Genomic DNA, 8,950 nt, shown 5'->3' on the forward strand with positions numbered 1-8,950 from the left:
TTATGTTTGTAAAATCTCTTTTAAAACCTTTCTTTAAAATATCGTTTGCCCTTAGTGGCCCTTTTTTTCAAAAAGTTTAGACACGACTAATTGTTGAAACGAGTGGCGATACCCCACGATTTTGAAATTGATTGATATAATGAGATCTTTTCCGCGTGAGAGAGCTAGTGGCATACTCGTTGATTTTATCCGAGTTGGAGCCCTTCTTTCATTTGCGATGCAAAGAACTCGTTTGTTCTCATGCTCAAGATCAATGGCTGAGTATTTCTCTCCGACGACGACAAAGTGTTTATTCGTTTTTAAAAATGTTTTCCCTTTTAAGCGGAACTACATTGGCTCTGGCTTCTCCATTGCACCGAAGAGGTATGTAGGCACAAGGCTTAACGCATTGCCGAGCTTATTTTAAAATAAAACAAACTCTTTTTTAGCACACACAACACAGATTTTCAAAAAGGTTCCTGTGGAGTACCACAGATATGAGGGGTGCTTAAAACCTTCCCCTTGTATAATCAACACCCGTACCTAAGATCTCTTCTATTTGTTTTTTAAAACAAACTTTGGTTTTTTTCGTTCTTTTCACTTTTCCTTTGGAAACAATAAAGCGCGGTGGCGACTTTCACTGAAATATTGAGTCGAGTCAATCTTATGGCTTCGATCTGAGATTTTCCCCGCTACAGAAAAAATTTTCCAAAGGAAAAGGGAAAAGAACGAAGAAAACTCAAAGTTTGTTTTTAAAACAAAAAAGAAGAGATCTTAGGTACGGGTGTTGGTTATACAAGGGGAAGGTTTTAAGCACCCCTCATATCTGTGGTACTCCACAGGAACCTTTTTGAAAATCTGTGTTGTGCGTGCTAAAAAAGAGTTTGTTTTTTTTTTTAAAAATAAGCTCGACAAGATGTTAAGCCTTGTTCCTACATACCTCCTCGGTGCAATGGAGAAGTCAGAGCTAATGTAGTTCCGCTTAAAGGGAAAACATTAAAAAAAAAACGAATAAACACTTTATCGTCGTCGGAGAGAAATACTCATCCATTGAGCTTGAGCATGAGAACAAATGAGTTCTTTGCATCATAAATGAAAGAAGGGCTCCAACTCGGATAGAAATCAACGAGTTGAAGGATAGAAAAACACTTAGAAAGGGGGGGGGGAGATTGTTAATCTCAAGGGGAGACATATTCACACACTATGTTTATATGCTTATGCTATAGCTGTGTAATTGTCTTTAGCCGTCTGATATTCTGATCGCAAATTCATATCATTTATGTATGTTTTTGTTATCATCAAAAAGGGGGAGATTGTTAGAACAAGATTTGTTCTGATCAATATTCTTAGTTTTGATGATAACAATGTATATGAATTTTGTATGAGATAATGTGGTACTCTAATACTATGCAATTTCCATTTCAGGAATTATATAAAGAGTATGCACAAAATTAGCGCAAGAAGCACTGACTCAGAAGGTTCATCATGCGACATCAGAACATGGTCTGGTAAGACATCAGAAGATGGTCAAGCAGAATCAGAACATGGGTCTATGGAAGCATCAGATGGACTTGAGATCATAAGCAGAAGCACTGAAGTTCTCATGGTATCATGCTCAGAAGCACTTTAAGGTCAGAAGAAAAGAAGATGCTCTGCACCAAGCTGTTTGACTCTGATGATATTCAAACGTTGTTAACACAAACATCAGATCAGAATCAAGTACTAGATGGCAGGCTACGCTGACTGACAAAAGGAACGTTAGAAGCTATTAAAGGCAACGGCAGTAGACACAGCGAAAGCAAGGCTCGAGGTAGTTGACAAAAGAGTGAAACATTAAATGCAATGTTGTACGGAATACGCAAAGCATTAAATGCACCCAACGGTCATCTTCTCAAGCACCTATAAATATGAAGTTCTGATGAGAAGCTATTGTACGAACTCTCAAACTTCATCATCAACCTCACTACATTGCTGTTGTAATACTTTAGTGAGATTAAGCTTAAACGTAAGAGAAAATCACAGTTGTGATAATAGCTTTATTAGAAGCATTGTAACTCTTAAAAGAATTTGTTTACATTAAGTTTAAGAACTAGAGTGATCAGGTTATTGATCAATATGCTCTAGAAAGTCTTAGAGGGTACCTAAGAAGATTGTTCCTAGAGTGATCAGGTTGTGATCAGTATACTCTCGAAGACTTAGAAGTTGTCTAAGTAGAAAACCATTGTAATCTTGTGTGATTAGTGGATTAAATCCTCAGGTGAGGTAAATCACTCCAAGGGAGTGGACTGGAGTAGTTTAGTTAACAACGAACCAAGATAAAAATCATTGTGCAAATTGTTTTTATCTTACAAGTTTTAAAGCTACACTTATTCAAACCCCCTCCCTTTCTAAGTGTTTTTCTATCCTTCAACTCGTTGATTTCTATCCGAGTTGGAGCCCTTCTTTCATTTCTGATGCAAAGAACTCATTTGTTCTCATGCTCAAGATCAATGGCTGAGTATTTCTCTCCGACGACGATAAAGTGTTTATTCGTTTTTCTTTTAATGTTTTCCCTTTAAGCGGAACTACATTAGCTCTGACTTCTCCATTGCACCGAGGAGGTATGTAGGAACAAGGCTTAACATCTTGTCGAGCTTATTTTTAAAAATAAAACAAACTCTTTTTTAGCACACACAACACAGATTTTCAAAAAGGTTCCTGTGGAGTACCACAGATATGAGGGGTGCTTAAAACCTTCCCCTTGTATAACCAACACCCGTACCTAAGATCTCTTCTTTTTTGTTTTAAAAACAAACTTTGAGTTTTCTTCGTTCTTTTCCCATTTCCTTTGGAAAATTTTTTTTGTAGCGGGGAAAATCTCAGATCGAAGCCATAAGATTGACTCGACTCAATATTTCAGTGAAAGTCGCCACCGCGCTTTATTGTTTCCAAAGGAAAAGGGAAAAACGAAAAAAACCAAAGTTTGTTTTAAAAAACAAATAGAAGAGATCTTAGGTACGGGTGTTGATTATACAAGGGGAAGGTTTTAAGCACCCCTCATATCTGTGGTACTCCACAGGAACCTTTTTGAAAATCTGTGTTGTGTGTGCTAAAAAAGAGTTTGTTTTATTTTAAAATAAGTTCGGCAATGCGTTAAGCCTTGTGCCTACATACCTCTTCGGTGCAATGGAGAAGCCAGAGCCAATGTAGTTCCGCTTAAAAGGGAAAACATTTTTAAAAACGAATAAACACTTTGTCGTCGTCGGAGAGAAATACTCAGCCATTGATCTTGATCATGAGAACAAACGAGTTCTTTGCATCGCAAATGAAAGAAGGGCTCCAACTCGGATAAAATCAACGAGTATGCCACTAGCCCTCTCACGCGGAAAAGATCTCATTATATCAATCAATTTCAAAATCGTGGGGTATCGCCACTCGTTTCAACAATTAGTCGTGTCTAAACTTTTTGAAAAAAAGGGCCACTAAGGGCAAACAATATTTTAAAGAAAGGTTTTAAAAGAGATTTTACAAACATAAGAAGGTTTTTGAAAAAGGGAGGAGATTTTGAAAATCTAAGAAGTGGGAGGAGATGAAGAGGCTAACCTAGTGCATAAAATAAAAGCTAGGGAAAAGAACGGTCTAACCGAAATAAGAAGCCAACACTTGACATTATGAGTCAAGGTAGATTTCCCATCCTTTGGACTAACCGAAAATCAAAGTTAGTAATGAAGATCGATGGTGAGTGAAGGATGTTCTCGGATTTAAATTCAATGGACATTTATCAGAAGCTTGATAAAATCATAGCGACTACACGATAAACCTCCATAAGTCTTAAATCAACCGCATACAATTCTCTTCCATATTTGATATTTTTATCGAGTCGGGACAAATGTAGGAGGATTCTCCATGTATCAAAATCATCAATCAAAATAAATAAGAAGAAGAAGAAGAAATGATCTAGTCTTTATCAAGAATCCATAGAATTCTCAAGATGTTAAGACTTTCATCGATCAAAAGAAAATAAGAAGAAAGAGATAAGAATGAAAACATAAATTGATCTAGTCTTTATCAAGAATCCATAGAATTCTCAAGATATTAAGACTTTCAACGATCAAAAGAAAATAAGATGAAAATAAGAAATAAGAAGAAAAATAATGAAAAAGATAACATGATCTAGTCTTCATCAAGAATCCATAGAATTCTCAAGATGTTAAGACCTTTATCGATCACAAGAAATAAAAAGAAAACAATGAAAATTACACTAGCACATAATCAAGGAAGTATAGGAAGAAGAGATACCAAAACATGTTGAGAAAAAGGCAAAAAACACATTCTGCCAGCAGGAAATCGATTTCATGCAGGGGGAAATCGATTTTCATAGTGCAGTTTTCAAAAAAAAAACAAGTTACGTACAGCATGAAATCGATTTCAGCCTTAAGGAAATCAATTTCACCAATGCAAATTTAAGCAAAAACATCATTTAAAGGCATGAAACTTGATTTGAACAAATATACAAACATCTTATGGTCACACATCAACTTGAGCACGAATTTTCCATCTATTCACCATCAAATATGACCTATATAGCATCAAAGATGCATTGAACACAAGCAACAAAGATCTACATCTTAGAATTTAGGAATTTACCAATTCTTGAAACAAATTGTTGAAATAGCTTCAAGAATAAGCACAAAGTGTGTAGATCCTTCAAAATTGGAGATGAACAAACAAAGAAAAGAGAGAAATGTAGAAGGTTTAGTTCAAAATTAATAAGATTCATTGTGAATCTAACTAATTCTATGAAAATGAACTTTGGGTGAGGGTTTTGGAAAGGGTGAGAAATGAATTTGGAAGCAATTTTTTCGCTCTCCAAGCTTGAGAAATGAGGGAGTAGAGACCTCTATTTATAGGATGGGAGCAAGAGTAGTGGCAATTTGGTCTTTTTGCTTTTGGTTAATTAGCTTGTGTTTATTTGGTATTTAAATGGTAATTAAATGGTAAAATGGGGTTAAAAAAGGTTTAATGAAGGGAATTAATTTTGATTAGGTGGAAAATTTGTAAAATGACAAAAATGATCAAAGAAAATTGGTGCCAAAATGATGTCATGTTTCCCTCCTTAATTTTTTTAATTTCGCCCCAGGGAAATCGATTTCCCTCATGGGTAAATCGATTTCCATAGTGAAATCTTCAAAAATCTGTTTTCTTGCACTGTTTTGATTTCTGCCCGATCTTTTACCTGTAAAATATGAACAAAAAAGACAAAATACATATTTTTGGATTTTGGTTAGTATAAAACAAATAAAAAGCTAAAAGTGCTTGATGATTCCCCTCAAAGACAAACTGATACCTCAAGACTGTGATCTTGATTGATGATTGAAATGGCAAATGATGTATGATCTTAGGGTAAAAAATTGGGGTATGACAGATGCCCCTATTTAAGTTTCTTCTATCCGGAGATGTGAAGGTTAAAATCCTCTGCTCGACGTGATTAAAGAGACTTAAATATAAAACACACAATTTTTGAACCTAAGGTATAATGTGATGCTAATGGATGCATCAAGTATGATTATGGAAAAGAGAGAAATATAACACCACTGGGGAGATAAGAAAGGATTCCACTAGGGGAAAGGTATGTGTTATCTAGGAATAAAACTTGGACTTCATAGGAAAAGAGACAGTAAACAGAAGCGTTCAAGGGTAAACATGACTGAATTTGGAAAGGACATCCAGGAATGGCACAGGATAGAAAGAATCACAATATTCAAGAATAGCAGTGAATAAAGTGAAGATGATATCCAGGAATGGCACTGGATAGAAAGAATCACGATATTCAAGAATAGCAGTGAATAAAGTGAAGATCGCAACATCCGAGAATAACATTGAATGAAGTGAGAAAATGATATCCAGGAATGGCACTAGATAAAAGGAATCACGATATCCAGAAATGGCACCAGATAAAGTGAGAAACATCTTTCAGGACTGGCACTGAAAGAAAGAAGAATCACAACACTCAGGAATGGCACTGAATGAGGTGGGAGATCACAATATCCAGGAATGGAACTTGGACTTCACGAGAGAAAGAGACAGTAAACAGAAGCTCCCAAAAACATGACTGAATTTGGAAAGGACATCCAGGAATGGCACTAGATAAAAGGGTCACGATATCCAGAATAACAGTGAATAAAGTGAAGATCACGACATCCGAGAATAGCATTGAATGAAGTGAGAAAACAATATCCAGGAATGGCACTGAATAAGGTGAGAAACATCTTTCAGGACTGGCACTGAAAGAAAGAAGAATCACAACACTCAGGAATGGCACTGAATGAGGTAAGAAATCACAATATCCAAGAATGGCACTGAATAAAGTGAGAAACATCTTTCAGGAATGGCACTGAAAGAAAGAAGAATCACAACACTCAGGAATGGCACTGAATGAGGTAAGAAATCACAATATCCAAGAATGGCACTGAATAAAGTGAGAAACATCTTTCAGGAATGGCACTGAAAGAAAGAAGAATCACAACACTCAAGAATGGCACTGAATGAGGTAAGAAATCACAATATCCAGGAATGGTACTGAATAAAGTGAGAAACATCTTTCAGGAATGGCACTGAAAGAAAGAAGAGATAAGAAACATCTTTCAGGAATTGCACTGAAAGAAGAAATGAGACATCTAGGAATAGCACTAGACGGAGAAGACAAACAAGTACCTGTTTTTGGTAGGTGCCAAGTGAGTTGGACTTTGATCTCAAGGTAAGATGTTGATAACAACAAGACCTCGGAAGAATGTAAATGAGTATGAATTTGTTTCTATGCATGATGTTAAATTTTCTATGCATGATGAATGCTTAATGCAACGCAATAATTTGTGACGATTGAGGTAGACTCTTTTGTGAGGCACGATAGGAACTCTGATTCCTCAACGCGGGAGCTCTGCCAACACTGCTTATGAAGAAGATGCTTGGACACACTTCTTGTCACATTGGTAATTGTATCAGACTGTTGATCCTTTGCGAAGGACTGTTTTTTGATGAACTACTTGGGGATTGCTGAAGAAGATTGCCCCTGATTCATTAATTGTTGCAAGTTAACTGATCATGGCTTCAGTTGAATTGTACTAGGGATGAACTGATGATGGCTTCAATTCTTGAAATGCATGTTGGGATGGCTTGCCCCAGTATAAGTCTTGAAATGATATTCTGATCAACAAATCTTGAACTGAATATCTGAACAACGGGATTTTGAAGTAACGTGCCCCTGATAGGATCACTGATCAAGTTTCTCAACTGTTTGAACTTCCTGAAAAATGAGTGCTTACTTGCAAATAAAATGTTCATTCAAGAATGGTAATTTTAATGCAATGCTCAAAGAATATTTTTGATATCAAAATCATTATTGGAATGAATGTTATTGATGTAAAGCAAATGGAATCATTGGTCAAAACATAAAGGTTAAGACATTCAAAGTGAAAGATAAAGCAAAGATATGGTATCAAAGCAAATGATTGGCAAATCTCATGGGATTCAGCTTACGCAACCTTGTTGTAGTATGCTTTCAAAAAAACCTTGCTTCAATTAGGTCTTTTAAAGGTTGTAACGTGGTCAGGTTCATGGTTTCAGAAACAAAAGATATAAGGCTCAAAATTTGATTGTACCCACCCCATCTTCGTGATGATCTCCAGTCCTAAAACTCAGTTAATTCAACTCATGCATTCAGGTTTCAAGAGACTTTTGGAATTGCACCTATTGTAATGATGATAGCTCACAAGCAAAGAGAACTTTTGAGATGGCAGTCACTTCTTCCTTTTGATAGTCACAACATTTTGTTGTTTGAGGACTTTATTGACTTCTCTTTTTTCCTCTTTTTCTTTTGATATCCCTAACTTTTGCCTGAACTGTCTATTTTTGAACTTACAGTCAGCGGGATGCCCTTATTTTTGCCTAAGTCGTTTTTGGTTTTGTCTTAGCAGGCTTTTCTTTGTATATATTTTTTTTGATACACATTTTTTTTTGAAAGATACTGACTGCCTTGCTTAATGATTGATGAACCATCATTGGCTTTTGATTGGCATCTCCAACATTTCTTTGATGTATGCGGAGGAACGCTTGCGATTGAAACCTTTGTGGAAAGGTGTACTGAATGATTCTCTTAAAATAGAATGCACAGCCAAATTAACCGAGAACTACCCTGCCCCAGGTTAAAAATGCGGGTTTTTCCATACAGAAAGAAACACCAACTTCGAAGGCTCAAAGGGGTTGACAAGGGATTAACTTCCTTATTTCTCCAGTGTTTGGGAATTGAACAATGCCTGTACATCATCAGCAGAGTTTTATTTGAAAGCATACAGTTCAACAACTTGGGTATTTTGTTGTCATCATCCTCCCTCCAATCTTTGCATAAAACACAAGTTTGATAGAGAAAGCAAATGGAAGAAAAAGTTTTGTAAAAGAAAGCATAGACATAGCAGATGTGAATGAATTCAAAATATGCAATGCTCATTTCGTTAAAATCACCATTCAGAAACAAACAAAGTCTAAAAGTAAACAGCGCATTAAAGGAAATACGAACAGTACAGAAACAAGGCCTAGTGACTAATCAACAACAAAGATGAGCTATCTCGTCTGAAACACTTGGCTTTAGGAAAATCGGGCTTTGACTTGTCTTCAACCACTCTGATCTGGCAAAGGATTAGTGACAACATTAGGACCCATATTCCTGAAAGATAGCATCTTTGATCTCACCAACTCTTGAACTCTAGCCTTCAAAGCATAACAGTGTTCCAAATCATGACCAACACCACCCTGATGGAATTCACAATGAAGATCAGGTCGGAATCCTTTTGGGGGAGGGTTTCGAGGAGGAGACATGGATCTTGTTGTGATCAACCCTTTCCAATCCAACGCGGGATATAGTTCAGTGTAAGTCATGGGAATAGGCTCATAAGTTGTCCTACCATGAATCTGATTTTGTTTCTGCTTCTTATTACCT

Source organism: Vicia villosa, linkage group LG6 (assembly GCF_029867415.1).
Source record: "Vicia villosa cultivar HV-30 ecotype Madison, WI linkage group LG6, Vvil1.0, whole genome shotgun sequence".
NCBI classification, from domain to species: Eukaryota; Viridiplantae; Streptophyta; class Magnoliopsida; order Fabales; family Fabaceae; genus Vicia; species Vicia villosa.